This window comes from Myotis yumanensis, unplaced genomic scaffold (assembly GCF_028538775.1).
Source record: "Myotis yumanensis isolate MYYU_CA2020_CCGP unplaced genomic scaffold, mMyoYum1.0.hap1 SCAF_1, whole genome shotgun sequence".
Lineage (NCBI taxonomy): Eukaryota > Metazoa > Chordata > Mammalia > Chiroptera > Vespertilionidae > Myotis > Myotis yumanensis.
The window spans coordinates 2,667,857-2,689,125 of NW_027223752.1; the positions used below are offsets into that span (position 1 = coordinate 2,667,857).

Consider the following 21,269-nt stretch of genomic DNA (forward strand, 5'->3'; position numbering starts at 1 on the left):
GGGAGAATTTTTACAGAGATGTGAAGAACAGGCTCATGCTAGTTGCGGGCAGAATGTTCAAATAATTTTTGAAATGTTATCAGGACGAGGACAATACCGTGACTTGAAGAATCAGCTACAGTATATGCAACAAGCTTATGAGCAAATTAGGCTTTGTGGAAGAAGAGCCTGGTGGGCTTTGCCAGCAAAAGAAGATCCTGGGGAGCTTTTAGGAAGTGTACTCAGGGACCCACAGAATCATTTTCTGATTTTGTGACTCGCCTCACTCAAACAGTGAGATGACAAATACAGCATGAAACAGCAGGAGACATTGTAATTCAGCAATTACCTTATGAAAATGCCAGTGCTGACTGTAGGAAATGCCTGACACCTCTAAGAAGAAATAGTACCATGACAGAAATGACTGCAGCATGTCAGGATGTGAGAGCGGGCATTTTCAAGCAAACTTAGTAGCTGCCGCTGTGACAGTGGGGAATAAAATATGTTTTAATTGTGGACACAGAGGACATTTCAAAAAAAGAATGTAGGCAACCAAAAAGGACTCAAGGCGGCGCCCAAGGGAAAGGCATGAGCATTCTGCCTCCTGATTCAAACAATGCAGATCCGACCTCTTTATGTCCTAGAAGTCAAAAAGGAAATCATCGGGCCAGCCAATACAGATCTCAATTTCATAGAAATGGGAAGCCATTAAATGGAGACATAGGGAATGGCCAGCCGCAGGGAAACGGCCAGAGGGGCATTCCCCAGCCCTGTCAACAACAGGGGATTTGTGCCCTGCAAAGCCCACAGTGGATTCCCTCATCTGAGCCACTCCAGGGAGCACAGGCCTAGATCTCAACAGCACAGTAGCCGTCACTCTGACTCCCCTTATGACGCGGCAAGCTGTCCCTACAGGAATTTGAGGGCCTCTGGGAACATTAGGATTAGTCTTAGGAAACACTCTGACAGGACGAACTGTTTTGTCTAGAGTCATAGATTCAGACTATGAGGGAGAAATCAAGGTAACACTAGAATGCAAGCATATGCAAATTACTCAAGGACCAAGAATTGCTCAGCTTCTACTTCTACCTTATATTCAGCAGGGTGAAGCAATAAATAGGAAAAGAGGGACACAGGGATTTGGAAGCTCAGATATCTATTGGATACAGGAAATTAGCAAAACCCATCGTATGATCAATTTAAGAATAGAGGGGAGACTGTTAAGGGTTTAGTAGACACTGGAGCAGATGTTAGTGTTATTAGTAAAGAATTCTGCCTCCAACTTGGTCCAGGGTAGAAGCTATGGGCTCTATTACAGGAGTTGGAGTTCCTGATAATACGCAACGAAGTGCTGCAGTGTTAAAGTGGCAAGATGAGGAAGGACAGACAGGATGGTTTCAGCCCTACATAGTCTCTGGAATTGCAATCAACTTATGGGACTGGGATGTTTTAGAAGGTTTACAAGCTTGTGTTATTACCAGCAAGGGACAGCAGTTAATAACTCAGATGGGATATCAAGCTGGTCACGGCTTAGGAAAAAATAATCAGGGAATTAAAGAACCCATTCAGGCCAAAGGAAACCCAGGAAGATGAGGATTAGGATATCAGCCTTTTTAGGAATGGTCACTGCTCAGTCTCCTCACCCCCATGCTTTCCTCCACAATAGAAAGATGATAGACTTATATGGATGGATCAGTGGCCATTAACCAAGGAGAAATTAGGTCATGTTCATGAATTAATACAGGAACAAGTAGCCTTACAGTAGTCCTTGGAATAGGCCCATATTTACAATAACTAATAAGGTGACAGGAAAGTGGCGATTGTTGCATGATCTTGGAGTGGTTAACGCTACTATGCATACCATGGGAGCTTTACAGCCTGGACTCCCAGCGCCTTCACAAATTCCTCTAGATTGGTCTCTTCTAGTAGTAGATCTTAAGGATTGTTTTTCACCATTTCCTTGGCACCTCAAGATAAACAGAGATTTGCCTTTTCAGTTCAATCTATTAATAATATAGAGCCTACGAAAATATATCAATGGAAAAATTTTCCTTAAGGAATGGACAATAGCCCAAAATATGTCAAAAATATGTAGCTCAAGCTATTCGGCTTTAAGGGACAAATATTCCCAATATTATATTATCCATTACATGGATGATTTGCTCTTAGCAAGTCCACGGGAAGAGCAGACTTTAGCAATATTTTCCCAATTAGAAAAGGAACTCTCTAAATGGGGCTTAAGGATTGCTCCAGAAAAGGTACAGAAAGAAACGCCTTTCAAATATCTAGGAACCATCATGAAAATCAATGTATTAGGCCTCAAAAGGTGAAAATATGAAAAGATTGCCTTAAAACCTTAAATGACTTTCAAAAATTATTAGGGGACATTAACTGGTTAAGACCTTATCTGAAAATCTCTACAGGAGAAATGATAAATTTATTTAATATACTTAGGGGTGACTCTAATCTTTCCTCAGATGGAACAATAACAGATGAAGCTAGGAAAGAGTTACAAATGGTAAGAGTTCTTTCTTTTTCACTGCTGCATAGCATTCCATGGTGTAGATGTACCACAGTATTTTTTATCCAATCGCCTGGAGAAGGGCACCTAGGCTATTTCTAAACCTTAGCTGTTGTAAATTGCACTTCTATGAGCATAGGGGTGCATACATTCTTGCTGATGAGTGTTTTGGGTTTCTTAGGATATATTCCTAGAAGTGGGATCACGGGGTCAAATAGGAGTTCCATTTTTAATTTTTAGATGGAACTCCATATTGTTTATCATGATGGCTGCACCAGTCTGCATTGCTAATGGACCAAATAAACTGATGAACAAAAATAGACCCAGAGACATAGAAGCATGAACAGACCATGGAACTTCAGAGGGAAGGCAGGGCAGGGTACATGGGAAGCAATCAACCTACAAACTTGTCTACATATATGCCTAACTTGTGGACACAGACAATGGGGTAGTGAGGGCATGGATAGGGGACAGGAGAGAACTGGATGTGGTTTGGGGGGGAGGGAGAAGGAAGGCTTATGTAATACTTTTAACAATAAAGACTTTTAAAAAGAGAGAGAAGGAGAAAATCTTGTTAACTATCCTGGCACCCAGTCCCCGCCTTGCTCTCTCCCATCTCCATGTCACTGCTCACCTTCCCTCCTTAACTTCAAATGCATAAACACAGCTGCAAATGGTTATTCTATGGAGCACTTGAGGTCTTTCTCCCCAACAGTTGTCGACAATTTGGCTGGAGTAGAATCTTATAAACATGCTCTTTATGTTTGGACATTTCTTACATCAACATGTTGTCTTTTCTTCATTTACCACATACGTTCATACACGTTTCTTCCCCATGTGGAGAGGGAAGTGCACACAATTATTATAAACCTCCTGCCTCCACATGATGGTGGTGGTGACTCTAAAGAGTTTCCATCCTTTGGTGTGGGGATGACGTTCCAACCACTGAGCCCACCAGCCAGGCTCCATGTGTAAATGATAGAAATTATCCCAGTTTGAGAGGCTGGAAAACAGACTTTTGCACATGAACAGCAGGGAAGTTGAGTGAAATGTGTGCTTTCAGGAGGCAGCTGCATGCTTGTGACAGGGACAGCAGATTAGAGACAAAGGGTTTGGCCACAGCGTCCAGCCCCGCCTCTCCTGCCTCGTCACATGTAGAGGTTCGAGTTCTGTGAAAGATCTGATTGAGGAAAATAACAAAGAGAATCTTTCTGCCACAAAATAAAAGCATCTTCCAGTGCAAATTCTTATTCCCAAATCCCAGAAAGGCAACATGGTCCACGGAGGGTAAAGGAGAGTGAGAGAAAGCCCCATCCATGTGCCTCTGGGGGAGCACCCCTGGATCCTCATCAAAGCCACAAGGAAGGAGAACTCTCAATCCTGGAAGGCTGCCCCCAAAGAAAAGGGATGAGGTGCTGGAGGCAAAGATCAACAGTAGTTAGCATAGAAGGCTATGGACTTTGATATTCAGCAGGGCTGAAAATCAGCATAATATTGCCCTGCTGTTGGCCAAAAGGCTCAAGGCAATCCCTAACCTGAAAATCCTTTTACTGTTTACCAAACTTTACTGTTCATATGCCTGTTTGAATTCTTAAAGGACAAATGTGTATTCAAGTGAATAAAAGGAAGACAGGACTTAGGTTTTGGGGGGTTCCTCTGCTAGCAGGAAGTTTCCACCTGTCTCTCCCATGATTTATAAATTAAAATTTCTTGTCTAGTGCTTCCTTTGTGTGTTGGCCCCTTCTTCAGATCTTGAACCCTAGCCATGCTGGTCGCAGTTTCACAATCAGGGTCACTGGGTCTGAGGAAAAGAGGGAAGAGAGGTGGGTCAGCATCCCGAGTCTTTTCCATCTGGGGTCACCACTAGAATGACAAGGACAGGCATGCAGCCCAGGGTCCCAGCTGCACCTTATATGCAGACTCCATGCAAATGGGGCTCTCCTCCTGCTCATAAAAGGGGCCTTTGCCCAGCATGTTGGGGAGACACCCAGAACCCAAGCACCTGAGACAGAACCCCAGCGGCAACACCATGGACTTGGTGCCAAGCTGCGTTTTCCTCCTGATCATTTCTCAAGGTCATTCTCAGGAGTGGGGAGCGCTGACACCTGTGCCTGTGCCTGTTGGTGCTTCCATGTGATTCTCAGTCCACCTTGTGTCTCTGTGTTTGCAGGTGTCCAGGGTGAGGTGCAGCTGGTGGAGTCTGGGGGAGGCCTGGTGCAGCCTGGGGGGTCTCTGAGACTCTCCTGTTCAGCCTCTGGATTCACCTTCAGTAGCTATGGGATGCACTGGATCCGCCAGGCTCCAGGGAAGGGGCTTGAGTGGGTCTCACGCATTGGTAGTGATGGTAGTAGTTATATACACTACGCCGATTCCGTGAAGGGCCGCTTCACCATCTCTAGAGACAATGCCAAGAACACGCTGTATCTGCAAATGAGCAGCCTGAGAGCCGAGGACACCTCTGTGTATTACTGTGCGAGATACACATTGAAGGGAAATCAGTGTGAGCCCAGACACAAACCTTCCTGCACCAGAAGTTGCGACCATCAGGGGTGCTCCGGACACCAGGGACTGCTCAGGACCCACAGCACAGAGAACAGCCCCAGGAGCAGGGGCAGAGGGAGATGAGGGAAGGGCCTTCCTGTTGGGCTCAGGGATTTCCTCTCATGCTCTCAGCTGCCTCCTCGGATGGCTCTTCCTTCTCATGTTCTCACCGCAGACAACAGTGAAGAAGGGACATGTGTTTGCAGGTGACATGTCGGCAAGGAGTGGGGACTCTCCTTCACCAAGGCCCCTTCACAAATTCTAAAAGTGGCTTTTTTTCACTCTCTTTTCAATGTTTCACTGAGGAATATGAACTCTACAGCTGGGTTACTGGGATTGTCCTGTGTGCACAGCTCTGCATCCCTCCCTCTGGGGGTTGGGGGGAGGTTACAGCTCCTTAAGAGTCTGACTCTTCATGTGCCCTTCCCCTCCTGGTTCCAGGGAGATCACAGGCCCTCCCTCTGCTGAAAGGCCTGAGCTCACTCAGGGCTGGTGGACCTCACCCATCTTCTCTGGGTCCACATTGACCTCCATATGAGCTGTCATCTCAGTGAACCAAACACAGGGAGCCCCGACATCCATCCAAACAAGGGGACCCTTGCTGTCCATCAGGAAGCAGTGCTAACCCCACAGCAGGGACAGAAGTCCTTGATGGCTGGGATGTGCATCATTGAACTCCTGCTCCATCTTTCCCCCTGGAGCCAATGTTTCCCAGCTTCACTCTGGGTGAGATGTGCACCGGGAGCATGTAGAGAGCTGAGGAGCATCCATGGGACCCCCTGCATCCATACCATCCTCTGATGACTTGCCCAGGAAACACAGAGTCACACACACACACACACACACACACACGCACAGAGACACACACACACAATCACAGTCATACACAAAGTCACACACACGGTCACATACACACAGTCACACACAGTCACACACACAGAGTCACAAACAATAAGACACACAGACACACACACACACAGAAACAGTCACACACAGTCACACACAATCACACACACAGTCACACACAGAGTCACACACAAACACACACACAGTCTCACACTCATTTCTGGAAAAGACATGCATTCACACCTGAGTAGTGATACAAAACCATTCATTTCATTACACAATGTACTTTAGGAATTCTATATAATAAAATGGGGTTATATTTTGTTTTTTGGATGCCATATGATATAAATATGTGGTCTGCAAGCAACTATTATTTCAACACTGACCACACTCTGTCAAGATCAACAGTTGTATTTCTCAGTTCACTTAGTAGAAGTTCAAATGAGGAATTTAATACAAAATTTGCTGGATTGATACAAATTTTTAAGATATAGTTGAAGTAATAGTAAAATCCTTCCACCAAATAAAAGCCAAGGACCAAATGGACTCAAGGGTGAATTCTACCAGAAATTCAAATGGGAACTGGTAACTTTCTATCAAATCTTCTTGAACTCTTCTAAGAATTGAGGAAAGAGACAGCACTTCTAAACCGATTTCTTGAGGTGACCATTACACTCATATCAAAGCCATGTAAAAACATACAAAAATGACAGGTCAATATCCCTGATGAAATTATATTCAAAACCCTCAAAAATATACTAGGAAAGTTAACAGCACCCTGCAAGGATCATTTACTACGATCAAGTGGGATACCATTCTAGCATGCAAGGATGGTTGAACATACAAAAGCCAGTAACTGTGCTACATCTCCTCCACAGAATGAAGGATAAAGTATACCATCTTATAAATAGATACAGAATAAAACCTTTAAGACTGAGAATCACTTCAGATTAAAATTCTTAGCAGATTAGGTGTAGAATCGATGGACCTCAATATACTAAAGGCCACATTTGAAAAGCCAACAAGTGACATCATGCTTCACAAAGAAAATTTCAAAGCTTTTCTTCGTACATCAGGAACAAGACAAGGGCTCCCCTGTGTCTACTTCTATTCATCAAAACAAGAAGTTCTTCTCAGAATAATTAGGCAAGAAAAGGAAATTTCAAATGTCTACATAGAAAGAATTGAGTTAAAATGTTTCTCCTTATCTGTAAGCAGATGACAGAATCTTATACATAGAAAACCCTAAACACTGTATGAGAAGCTAATAGAACTAGAATTCCGGACAGAAGTAAGATACAAAACCAACACACAAATGGCTTTTCCCCTGCACCCTCTCAACAGAGTGTCTTCATGGCTCTAGGAAACATGTGGGCTGTTTCAGAGGAAAGGGAGGGAAGAAAACTTGAACTGGCTACACAACTAGGAGATGACAACCTAATGAAACAAGAACCCTGCATGTGTGTGTCCTCGGTCTTGGTTACACCCTCATCATGTTCCCAAGTAGCTCTGTCCTCATGTGGCACTGGGTCAGGTGCAGGCTCCAGTTGACCCCCATCAGGTGGCACAGTGGTCACAAGGTTCACATGCAGACATCAGCTCTCTAATAACAAGATTTTCATAACCCAAACTTAATTATTCCTAAATCATTTCCGACATCTTCCCCTCAACACACCTGGTCATGACGGAGGTTCTTCTATGTCCCAATGCAGGAAACTGGATCTTCAACAGAGTCTAAAGACTAAACACCACAAAGGAGGCTGAGCAGCTGATACACATCAACCACCAAACTGCCCTGAAGGAATACGACTGAGGAGCTCTGTCTCTGTCTCTCTAGTTCATGCTTCTGGTTCCCAGGGACCCTCACAGACACTTCGCTCTCCCAAACACTTGGTCCACAGGCTACAGGCTCATGCTCAGGTTATCCTCTGATCACTTTGTAAGGGAAACAGTGTCAGATGGGACTTCTGGTCTCCTAAACATGAATCTCCTGCAACAAATGAGAACTGTAAGTGCTGAAGGAAAATAGAGTAGCCATCAAGGTCGAACTCTAAACTAACTGAAAATATATTTCAAAAGTGAATGAAGCCATGTTGATGTGGCACAGTGGTTGAGCTTCGACCTATGATTCCATTCCTGGTCAGGACACATACTTGGGTTGTGGGCTTGATTCCCAGTAGTGACCACACAGGAGGCAGCCGGTCAATGATTCCCTTTAATCATTGATATTTCTCTCTGTCTCTCCCCCTCCCTTCCTCTCTGAAATCTATACAATATATATTAAAAAATGAATGACAAGGTTGTGGGTTTGATTCCCAGTCTTGGCAGATATGGGAGGCAAATTATAAATATGTTCCCCGCCATCAATGTTTCTCTCTTTCTCCCCATATTTCTCTGTTCAATATTTCTATCTCACATCAATGTTTATCTCTCTCTATCTATCTATCTCTCCTTTCCATTCTCTAATGACCAACGAAATATCCTCAAGTAAGGAAAAAGAAAACAATCTCTATATCAATACTATATCTATACCTATAAATACATCTATAGTCAAACTATACATATATCTAAATCAATATATATAGAGCAATATATCTTGCTCTCTCTCCCCACTATATCCTCATAGATATCTTATCTATATCTATGTGAGCAGAAGCACATTGACTTTATCCCTAAGGAGTGACTGATTTTGCCCACATCCTACTTCCTGACCCCCTCCTGCAGCATAGCCCCTGGTGTGGAAGGAGAGGTCCCTGGACAAAGTGACCAGGACACAAGGGAGGGCCTGGTTCTCTGAGGGCACAGTCAGCACCTCCTTCCAGGAGAAGCCCCAGAGACCAGGGCCTCCCTCACCTCTTGCCCTCTGTATGTGCAGACACCTTCAGTATGCAAATGTCCCGCAGGGGAGCCAGGCACATACACAGTTGGCGTCCACTTAAATGCAGGGCCTCCTCACCCTGGAGAATACTTTCTGGGGGACGAGGACCTCACCTGCAAGACATGACTCCCATGTGGCTCTTCCTCTTCCTGCTGTCAGCTCCCAGATGTGAGTGACTCAGGGCTTAGGTGTGAGGAGATGGGGACCCTGCATCTGAGGCCAGGACTCACAGTGTTCTCTCTGTCCCAGGTGTCCTGTCCCAGGTGCAGCTGCAGAAGTCGGGCTCAGGACTGCTGAAGCCCTCGCAGACCCTCTCCCTCACCTTTACTGTCTCTGGATTCTCCATCACAACCAGTGGTTACTGCTGCAGCTGGATCTTCCAGTCTCCAGAGAAGGGGCTGGAGTGGATGGGGGACATATGTAGTGGGGGGGGACACTTACTACAGCCCCTCCCTCAAGAGCCAGATCTCCATCTCCAGAGACACGTCCAAGAACCAGTTCTCCCTGCAGCTGAGCTCCATAACCACCGAGGACAAGGCCTTGTATTACTGTGCGAGATATACAGTGAGGGGAAGTCAGTGTGAGCCGAGACACAAACCTTCCTGAGGGAGACAGAAGGAATGGGCAGCAGGGAATGGCTAGAACCCCAGGAGGCGCTCAGGACTATCAGGAGATAAGACCAGGAGCAGGTGAAGAGTTTAGTAAAGACAATATTTCCTGCTCCGTCTTAAATTAGTTTTGCTCCAAGGATCAGCCACAGAGCTCACAGAAAGCTCTTTTTGGGTCTAGTTTTAGGGATTGTATTTGTAAACAAATGGGGGCTTTGTCCTAAATCTGACAGAACTCAGTGAATGACAGGACCCTCAGAGGAGGCTCTGATCACACATCCTACCAGGGAAATCCTGGGGGTGGGCACGCCCAGGCCTCTGACTTCTTTAGTAAAAGGCTCATCTTTGCCTTAAGCACCCCGTCCATTGTTCCTGTGCATCTGGGTTAACACACCTTTGACATCAGCATGACCACCCTCAGGAGCTCACGCCTTGGCCATCTGTGTGTCCACTTTGGAGGCTTCACTATTAGGCCCTTTGCCCATTTTTCAATTGTGTTGTTGTCTTCCTTTTGTCAAGTTGTATGAGTTGCTTTGCATTTTGGAGATTAAACCCCTTATCAGACGTACCCCTGCTATTGCAAATGGTAAGAATTCTTTCTTTTTCACTGCTACATAGTATTTCATGGTGTAGATGTACCACGGTTTTTAAATCTAATCGTCTGCTGACGGGCGTATAGGCTGTTTCCGAAGCTTAGCTGTTGTAAATTGCACAGTTATGAACATAGTGGTGCATGCATTCTTTCTGATGAGTGTTTTGGGTTTCTCAGGATGTATACCTAGAAGTGGGATCACTGGGTCAAAAGGAGTCCCACTTTTAATTTTTAAATTGAACTCCGTATTGTTTACCATAATGGCTGCACCAGTCTGCATTGCTAATGGACCAAATAAACTGAACAAAAATAGACCCAGAGACACAGAAATGTGAACAGACTATGGAACCTCAGAGGGAAGGCAAGGAGGGTGGGTGGGAAGAGATCAACCAGTGAACTTGTCTGCATATATGCCTAACCTGTGGACACAGACAATGGGGTGGTGAGGACCTGGGTAGGGAATGGGAGTGAGGGGGAAGAGAAATAAGGAATAAAGGAGGCCTTTTGCAATATTTCAACAATAAAAATTAGAAACGAGAGAGAGAGAACCTCCTGTTCACTATCCTGGCATCCTGTCCCCATCTTGCTCTCTCCCACCTCCATGTCATCCCTCACATTTCCTCCCAAATTTCAAATTCACATACGTAGTTGCAAATGTTTATTCTCTGGAGCATTTGAGGTATTGCTCCTCAACAGTTGTAGACAGTTTGGCTGAAATAAAATCTTATAAACCATTCTCTCCACCTTTGGAAATTTCCTACATTAACCTCTTGGTGTTTATACATTTACTACATAGGTTCATACAGGCTTCTTCCAATGTGGAGAGTGAGGTGCACACTATTAGGAAAAACATGCTACCACCACATGATGGTGGTGGTGACTCCAAAGAGTTTGCATGCTTTTGTATGGGGAGGAGACTCCAAAAATTGAGCCCACCATCCAGGGTCCATGTGTACATGATGCAAACTCTCCCACATAGAAAAGCTGGGAAAACACAACTTTTGCACATGAAGAGCAGGGAAGCTGAGTGAAATGTGTGGTTTCAGGAGGCAGCTGTGTGCTTGTGAGAGTGGCAGCAGGTTTGAGTTGGAGGCTGCAGCCACAGCGTCCAGCCCAGCCTCGCCTACCTCCTCACATGTAGAAGTTGGAGTTTTGTGAAGGATCTGATTGAGGAAATGACAAGGATAATCTTTCAGTCTCAAAATAAAAGCATCATCCAATGCAAATTCTTATTCCCAAACCCCAGAAAGGCCACATGGCCCACAGCGGGTGAAGGAGAGTGAGAGGAAGCCCCATCCACGTTCCTCTGAGGGAGCACCCCTGGGTCCTCATCAAAACCCCAGGAAGGAGGACTCTCAATCCTGGAAGCTGCCCCCAAAGGAATGGTGTCAGGGTGACGGGTCTCAGGAAAGGAGGGAGGGAGGGAGGTTAGGACGGGACCCCTTGTGGCCAGCATCCTGAGTCCTTTCCCATCTGGGGTCCCCCCTAGGATGACAAGGACAGACACGCAGCCCAGGGTCCCAGCTGCACCTTATATGCAGACTCCATGCAAATGGGGCTCTCCTCCTGCTCATAAAAGGGGGCCCTTGCCCGGCATGTTGGGGAGACCCACAGAACCCAAGCACCTGAGACAGGACCCCATTGGCTCCATCATGGACTTGGTGCCAAGCTGCATTTTCCTCCTGATCATTTCTCAAGGTCGTTGTCAGGAGAGGGGAGCGCTGAGACCTGTGCCTGTGCCTGTTGGTGCTTCCATGTGATTCTCAGTCCACCTTGTGTCTCTGTGTTTGCAGGTGTCCAGTGTGAGGAGCAGCTGGTGGAGTCTGGGGGAGGCCTGGTGCAGCCTGGGGGGACTCTGAGACTCTCCTGTGCAGCCTCTGGATTCACCTTCAGTAGCTACAACATGAACTGGGTCCGCCAGGCTCCAGGGAAGGGGCTGGAGTGGGTCTCAATCATTAGTCCTAGTGGTGGTAGCACATACTACGCTGCCGCTGTGAAGGGACGCTTCACCATCTCCAGAGACAATGCCAAGAACATGCTGTTTCTGCAAATGAGCAGCCTGAGAGCCGAGGACATGGCCATGTATTACTGTGCAAGAGACACAGTGAGGGGAAGTCAGTGTGAGCCCAGACACTAACCTCCCTGAGGAGTCAGCAGGTCTGAGCTGCAGGGAGCATCCAGGACACCAGGGGGTGATCAGGACCAGCAAATCCAGGGTCCCAGCTCAGAGACTGTCCCTGGAGAGTTGTGCAGGCTTCCTATTGGGGTCAATGCTTTCTTCCTTACTAGTGACCCTGGGGCATTTCCACTTCCTTCTTTGTGTTTTTAATTAGATTCTCTGCAGGAAAAAGGCAGGAAGTGGCTGTGTTTCAGATCTGGTTGACTTCTCATCTGTGCCCTTCCTGGCACCATGTTCCTGATGGTTGCTCTCTGGGTTGACAAGGAAAACATTGTAGAGATTCCCGTTCCCTCACTGAGAGTGATGTCCCCCATCCTCTATGCAGTGCTGAGCGGGGAACACAGAGTCCAGAACCCAAACCTCACCTGAGGGTTACCAGCCCCTCGCTCTGCGCCTGGAGGAGCCCTTTGGGGGCAGTTACCCTCTTGCCTCTCACTGACATGGCTATGCATTGAGGTGTTGGGTCGGACCCGGTGGGAACTGCCTCTCTCTGAGCCTGGAAGCTTCCATCTCTCCGTGTGCCCCAAATGAGGCAGGAAGCCCTGCTGGGCCCTGTTCGTACTGAGTCTCAGAACCTGGTTTCTGGGGATGTGTCCCAACACTTGTCCTGCTTCCCCTGGAGAATCCACCTTGATCCTGAGAACCTGCTGAAGGGAGACATGGTCCCACCCACCTCTGCTGTGCCTCCAGCTTTGCAGACACCACCCCATCCTCACCCTCTGTCCTCTGCCGCCCACACTCTCACACCATGGGTCCTATACAGGACATACTGTGTGGCTGTGTCTGCCCTCACCTTCCCACACTGGTAGGTTTTGCCTTAAATGCACACCCACACCATCCTCTCATACCCATCTCTTGTGCCAGCCCCTCCCTTAGACCCAGGGCCAGGGCCACTCAGCCTTCCTGCTGAGCCCAGATGTAGGGTCCACATATGATGTCAGGTCATGGGGGCCCCTCCTGTGTCAGGTGGAGACACATCTGAGCACTGAGCTCAGAGCACCTCCAACAGTTCACACCTGTGCTCAGGCAACCTCCAGGGGCCCGTGAGCTACAGAGCATCGTGGTGGACAAGCCCGTGGCCTCTGGGGTCAGAGGGAAGAGAGGGACGGTCTGGGGCCTGGTCACCTATGATGTTGCCAACGTCTCGCTGACCAGAACCCAGTACACAGAGAGCTCTGTGAATCCTAAAAGTGCAGGGACAGCCCAGCCAGCATGCTGGAAGCGGTCTGTCCTTGCTGCTTGACACAGTCACTGCAGGGAAGAAACATCTGCACAGCATATGTTTCAAGGGACCTGGCGTATATGGCATACTGTTCTTAATATGTTTGCTCCCTTTCTTGGTGCTATGTGTTTTAACCAAGGTCACCTCTCCAAGAAAGGTTGTTTCCCCAGGTAGGGATTTTTCCCTGAAGTTAGGGAGGGGATAAAACCCCTTAACTAAGTGCTAGGCGGGTAGTTAATCACTTTAACTACGAACAATCACGCTTAAGCTACATAATCTTTACTCCCTGGAATGGAGATAAGAAGCGCCATAACCTTTGGAATAGAAATTGATAGGATTAAAATCAACTGGTATAAATATAGATGTAATAAGACAATAAAACACAGAACCTGGCTGGAGAACCCAGCAAGAGAACCTGTACACAGAACTTGGCTGGAGATCCTGAAGGGAGAACCTCGCTATGCTGATCAAATGAATGCTGCCTCTGTGTCATTCCTTCTTCGCCGACTCTGTCCACACCTATGGGAACCCCTGTACCTGCTGGGGTTGGACCCCAACACCAGCATGAATCAGTGGTTGAGTGGTGACCTATGAACCAGGAGGTCATGGTTGATTCCTGGTCAGGGCAAATGCCCAGGTTTTGGGCAACATCCTCAGTGTGGGGCATGCAGGAGGCAGCCAATCAATTATTTGCTCTCATCTTTGATGTTTCCCTCTCTCTCTTATTCTCCCTTTCTTTCTAATATCTATTTTTAAATATTTAAATAAATAAATGAAAATGTTGTGGGTGTAATTAACAGTATGGGTGTATACGAGAGGAAACTGGTCAATGTTTCCCTCTGTCCTTCTCTCTCTCCTTTCCTTTCCCTCTAAAAATCAATGAACACATCCTCAGGTGAGGACAGAGAAAGAAGATCCAGCCTGGCTCGGGTTGCTCAGTACTTGAGCGTCGACATAGGAACCAAGAAATGACTAGTTTAATACCTGGTGAGGGCACATGATGGGGTTACGGTCTCCATCCCCAGTGGGAACCATGCAGGAGGCAGCCAATCAGTGATTTTCTCCTGTATGTTTCTTTCTATCCCTCTCCTGTCCTCTCTCTCTAAATATCAAGAAAATTATATATTTTTTAAAATATCTGTATCTATGTCTATCTCTATATCTATATCTATAACTATAACTATAACTATATCAATAACCACATCTCTATCTCTATATCTAAATATTATCTATATATACATTTAGTCTATATCTATATCTATATCTATATCTATATCTATCCCAGCAGAGGCACATTGATTTCATCCCTAAAAACTCACTGATTGTGCCCACATCCTACTTCCTGACCACCTCCTGCAACATAGCCCCTGGTGTGGAAGGAGAGGTCCCTGGGCACGGTGACCAGGACACAAGGGAGGGCCTGGTTCTCTGAGGGCACAGTCAGCACCTCCTTCCAAGAGAAGCCCCAGAGACCAGGACATCCCTCACCTCTTGCCCTTTGTATGTGATGACACCTCCCATATGAAAATGCCCACAAGGCCACCAGACACACACAGAGTTGGCATCCACTTAAATTCAGGGCCTCCTCACCTTGGAGAATACTTTCTGGGGGACCAGGACCTCACCTGCAAGACATGACTCCCATGTGGCTCTTCCTCTTCCTGCTGTCAGCTCCCAGATGTCAGTGACTCAGGGCTTAGACATGAGGAGATGGGGACCCTGCATCTGAGCCCAGGACTCACTGTGTTCTCTCTGTCCCAGGTGTCCTGTCCCAGGTGCAGCTGCAGGAGTCGGGCCCAGGACTGGTGAAGCCCTCGCAGACCCTCTCCCTCACCTGCTCTGTCTCTGGATTCTCCATCACAACCAGTGGTTACTGGAGCTGGATCCGCCAGCCCCCAGGGAAGGGGCTGGAGTTTATTGGGTACATAACTTATAGTGGGAGCACTAACTACAGCCCTTCCCTCAAGATCTGAACCTCCATCTCCAGAGACACGTCCAAGAACCAGTTCTCCCTGCAGCTGAGCTTCCTGATCACCGAGGACACAGCCGTGTATTACTGTGCAAGAGACACAGTGAGGGGAAGTCAGTGTGATCCCAGACACAAACCTCCCTGCAGGAAGGTCTCTGACCACCAGGGGGCGCTCAGGGTCCCTGAACACAAGGACCATCCCAGCAGCAGGTGCAGTTGGAGGTCTGGGCTGGTTCCTGTGTGGTTTCCTCTTCATGTCACCATTTCCCTCAGGGAACCTCTGGATCCTGATTCTGCGCTGACGTCTGAGTCTCTGAGTGAGAAATTCCGTTGTAAAGAGAGAGAACTTTCTCCTGTGAACAAAAGGTAGAGAGTCTCTTTCATACACACTTGGGCCATAACGAGTTTTATCCTCAAGTCTTCTGACCCACGTCACCTGAATCTAACAAGAGGCTCTAATGACTCAAGAGTGCAGATCCCCTGAATGCTGGACCATAGGCACCACATGTTTGTGAACCCAAAGCTGCAGAAGAAGGACCCACAGGTGACAGTCCTGGTCTTGTCCTCATGCTCAAAGCACCCAGAGGAGTGGACCCCATGCAGAAGCAGAGGCACAGCAGCTGGTACAGATGTTCATGACACATACACACCAGGGGACGTGGGATGGTTATTATGCTCCTGATTGAAACCCCTGAGAAGCACAGGAAAGATCACTCAGCAAGTCAGACCTGCTTGGATGGAGACTGGAAAGGTGATGGGCACAGGGCTTTTATTTTGGCGAGGTGGTGGGGGAGGGGGAGGAATTCTGCCTCCAGAGACTTGTGTGGTTTCAATCTCCCAATAACTTCTACAGAGAAAACTATGGCCTCCTCCCCCGAGCCTGCGCACTGCTTTCCCTGTGGCCCCTGCAGTCCCAGGCCCAGGTGAGCTGCCCCAGGCGCCACCCCCTCCTCAAGGCCCTGCCACCAGCTGGGCAACCACCACCACCTGGCCCCTGCTGTCCTTCCCTCTTGGTCCTCAAGTTGCCATGGGCCAGAGCAGGACCAAGCGCTTCCAGAGACCTCAGTTCTCCCTCCAGGCGACTGTCAGGCCCAGTTGGCAGCAGCAGAGAAAGGGACTGATCAAGAGGAGGCGGAGCTGCTGGAAAAGCTCCAGCCCCCAGTGTCCAGGATCCCAGTGCGAGTGCTCAGGGCTGGCCCAGCTGGTGCAGCAGCAGCTGGTGCTCCTTGACCCGGGGGACACTGTGGCCTGGACCCCTGCGCTCTCCCTCTCTGGCTGCTGCTGCTGGCCCCCCGCCTGGCGGTGAGGGAGAGGCAGCAGCGCCTCAGGAGTCTCAGTGCTTTGGAGGCTTTGAGGTTTGGGAGGACATGGTGACTGCGGATCCCATGACCCGGGTCGCACAGAGGGCGTTTGAAGATGGTGGAACCGTGTTTGGGTGGGTTTCCCCAGGGGACCTGGCTGCTGCTGGAGCATGTTGTCTGCGGCGGTCCCTGGGGTCCCCCAGAGATACTGGAAGGGCTAGGGGTGCAGCATGGCACGGGCTGGAGGCCCCTCACTGTCTCCTGGGGGTCCCTGAAGCCACGCAGTGTGGAACCCAAAGGACATGGTTCTGTCCAAGAGCCGTGCAGGAATCATAAGGGCCTCCCAAGGGCCCATCCCAAGTTTTGGAGACGAACGCAGGCGCAGTGGTCACTCAGAGGCAGGAAGCCGAGATGGAGATGGAAACCGCTGAGGCGGCCGAGGAAAGGCTGCAGAAGGCGAAGGGCGGGGTCTGACCACAGCGATGAGATGGAGGAGGCTCTTCCTGAGAGAAGGGTCAGGAGGAAACCGTGCATCTGGGATGGACTTCCGCCCGCTCCCCAGGAGCCCAGAGGCCCAGCGCTGCTGAGGGCGCAGCAGACCCGCTGCAGGTCCCTGTCAGCAGGTGCTCAGCGCAGATGCCTCGGACCCGCGTGGGAGGAAGAGCTTTCCAGGGACCAGAGCGAGGCGCATGGAGAGCCCCTGGCGAGGGCGGGCAGCTGCTGTCCCCGTTCTGCCTCTCCCCTGAGATGCCTGCTGGCCTCACCCACCCCCCACTCCCAGGAAGGGGTCTGAGAAACCTGCCTTTCCCAGCAGCGCTGCAGGGGCGCATGTTCCAGGGACCCCCGCGGAAGCCTTTGTTAGAAAGATGTACACCGTGCAGTGCGAGCCCACGGGGGTCTCCACAGTCTCCTGTCCCCGCTGCAGGCGGAGCCCCTGGGCGGGCGGCCCTCCAGGCCCTGGCGCAGCACCTGTCCACCCGCTCTTTTCTCAGCCAGACTTTCCCAGCACGTGGACTCCTGGAAGCCATAGGCAGTGCCTGGAGGGCCCTTCTGCAAAAAATGGCCGCCAAGAACAGTTCTCAGTGCGGGACCCCGACCCGCTGGTGACGCTGTGCAGAGCAGCATCCAGAGGGCAGCGTTAGGGGGGAGTAAACGTGGTAAGTATTTTGGGAACCGCAGGCAGCGTCCTCGCCAAGGAAGACGGTGCCCTTGAAACTCTCAAGACCATCGCTGCTTCTGCTGGAGGGGCCACCCAGGGCCCTCGGTGGTGGTGGGGGGAGAGGCCCGGCGCCCTCTTCCATGTGTTCCTCGACAGCAAGGAAGCTGAGAGGGCCTCGTGCAGATGCATTTGTTACCTGCCCTGAAGGAATCCCAGCCAGTCTCCAAGGTGAAGCTATGAAAAGAAGGGAAGGCAGATACAGTCCAGATCAGCTGTGCCTTCTCCACACAGTGAAGATGCACTGGCGGAGGTTTGTCGCTTATCAAGAGACTTGAGAAAAGACTGGCTGCTTGACCCTTTGAAAGAGAGCAGTTCTTGACCCAAAGTGTTCACCTCTACAGGGTCCCTGGTGCGTGTGCATTTCTGAAAGCCGTTGTTCAAGGTCTGTATCTGTGTGTTAATGTGAAGGTCTCAGAACTTGGAAGCCTGTCAGTAACCCGTCCTTCCTTGAGCTCTGGGATCAGAGAGGTGTTTCCCCTGCTCTCTCCCCTTCAGTCACCACACAGGGGAGGCTGGCAGCATGCAGGATCCTCAGGGAGTGTCCGTGAGCCATGCAGGTTTGACTAATTTTTCAAAAACAGGAAAACCAAAGGCATTGTTTGGATGCTCTTTAAGTCAATATCATTTTATATTGGCTGACTTTTTAACAAATTTGAAGACAAGCTTGATAAAAGATTTTTGGTGTGAAGTATATCAGTTATTTTTACCTTTTGTGAAGTGAATGAATTGAATTTGTATTCCACTATTTAGTAGAATGTACTAAAGAGCTAATGAGGTCTTTATCACCCTCTATAGAACCATATCAGATCAGTTACTGCTTTGTAACCTCACTCCTTCTTTAATTTGATATGTCATCAGAATTGGAGGAAAATACTTTTTAATAAATAACTTTGTAATAAAAGAGAATGAAATCTATGATTTCTTATCTGATTTCCCAAGTATGGGGCAGATGGAGAAGAGGCGGCAATGAGCTATCAGTTGTCAGAAGTCAAATGAAAAAGAAAATAGACTATGGCCCTGCATTTTATATAGAACTATACAAAATGAGCAAAAATTGCAAAGATAAAGTTCTTATATCTGTGCTAAAATCACATGTAAAGAAAATGAGAAGAATGATTAGAAGTAAGCAAATTATGGTGATGATGATGTTGACAATGATGGTGGTGGTGATAGAATTGGAAAGGAATCTTGGTCCAATGTCTTGGTGGGAATCTGTCCTTGCCCACCGATCTGTCATTGGCTGTTTCAAAGGCCTGTGTCAACTTACAGTTGGGCCATTGGGGTCTCAATCCCTAATGGCATCTGAAGAGGAGGCGCCTGCTATGTTTATCTATAAGAAGTCATTGTGTGTGGACAACCACCATGTCCGTAGAAAATGAGAAGAATGATTATAAGTAAGCAAATTGTGGTGATGATGACGATGGTAATGATGATGATGATGATGATGATTACAATGAAGATGATGGACTGAGCCAGGAGCCCTGGTCTAATGGAATGAAGGCTCCTCATACAGACACACCGTCACCTTGGCTCCTCCAATGAGGAATGTCCACTCTTCCCACTGAGTGTTGAGAGATTTCATAAATTGGACCCCAATGACTTATGCAACTTCGGTAATTTATGGTGAGATCATGTGATTAATCAACCCAAAGGTGTCCAAGTTGGAATATCTTGGACCTGGGAAAGTGTCACCTTCTAGAACAGAGACACTGTGAGAATGTGCATGTAGAAACAGGGGTCCCCTTTCCACCAGTTTGTAGTGACAGGTTCCTTATTTCCCTTGATCCCTGCCTGCATGATGTTTATCGTTTCTACTTCAATAAACTCCTGCTCATCATTATTCAGGAATTTCCTACGATGACATGAGCTGTCTCTATCATCCCTACACTTCACTTCCTTCTGGGCCTTCTGCTAGTTTCCCAGCAGCGCTCCCCTGCTCCAGCCCCTGTGGCTGCTGTAGCCAAGCCACATGGGCCTTGGAAGCCCAGCATTTTCTGGTGAATTCTTTGTAAAATCACCCAAAACAGGTCCCATCCAAGAAAATACTGATGAACTGAACTTTAGTAAAAGTAAAAATACCTGTTCCACCAAATATTCCATCAAGAAAATTAAATGACAACTTAGCAATAGAATATTTTCCTAATCCTGTGCCTGATGGGAGAATGTGTGCATTGCACATTAAGGTTGTGGTATGTTAGGGGGAGAGCCCGGCACCCTCTGAGCACAGTGAGCATCACCAGGAACTAGACAGAGGAGGCTGGGGTGAGGGATTCCTGACTGGGTTGAAGTTCCCTTTCCTGTGAGAAAATGTTTGCTAGGAATTCTCCAATTCCCCTCACTCTGAACCCAACATCACTGATAACAGTAGAATGAGAAATCAGGTCACTTAACAGGCTGCCATAGCACTTCAACATATGAATGATTCTGAGTTGTGCACATACATGATCACTGCTTTTATTTCATGTCTGTTCTCCACTTAAATTCATGACTATTTCTGATGTAACTATTAGGGGGGTATCTGCAATAGGCCATGAGCTTGCGTATCAAATAGTTTGCTCAGGAATCTGCAGACACAATCAGAAAATTTCCAACTTCAAGATTCACAGGTGTCTCACCTTTCTATACTTGGAAGGTAGATTCTCAGATCAAAACAACATCATATATTAAGGTATAACCTATTGAGAAAGGCTGTCCTTCATTTTTATTTTTTGTACAATGGTAGGAATTATTTCCATAAAATTAGATTTTAAAAATCTGGAAATGCTGGATACAATAATATTTAGAGATTCAGAAATGGTCTGAACAGCCGAAACCGGTTTGGCTCAGTGGATAGAGCGTCGGCCTGCGGACTGAAAGGTCCCGGGTTTGATTCTGGTCAAGGGCATGTACCTGGGTTGCGGGCACATCCCCAGAAGGGGGTGTGCAGGAGGCAGCTAATCGATGTTTCTCTCTCATCGGTGTTTCTGACTCTCTATCTCTCTCCCTTCCTCTCTGTAAAAAAATCAATAAAATATATTTTAAAAAAAAGAAATGGTCTGAACAAATGCTAATGCCTTTGATACCTGTTCAAAAGATACATGAGAAGTTAAAAGTGTAACCTACTCATCAAGTCCACAATTTCTTCTTTTTCTCAGCGAGTTTAGGCCATTCTTTGACCTATTACCAATGTGCTCACGACCCAGGTTGTCCCTGTCCCTGACTTACATGGTGAGTGAGGTCAAGGGAAGTGATGCCTGAAGAGGGACTTCAGAATGACCAGGGCAGCCTGACCTCAGTCCCTCCACTTATAGGAAAGGCTGCCCCACATGCAAATTTCTCTTAAAGCTCCAGGATACATACTCTCCTGGGCTGTTCAGGCTCACAGCTCACACAGGGCTGAGTCTCTGGGAAGGCAGAGCTGTGGTCTAGAAGAAG

General features: G+C 47.9%; 1 pseudogene; it reads left to right on the plus strand.

Annotated features, from left to right (window-relative positions):
* Window positions 1–16,362: 16,362 nt before the first annotated feature.
* Window positions 16,363–18,157, plus strand: LOC138999282 (HEAT repeat-containing protein 3-like; annotated as a pseudogene).
* The last annotated feature ends 3,112 nt before the right edge of the window (window positions 18,158–21,269 follow it).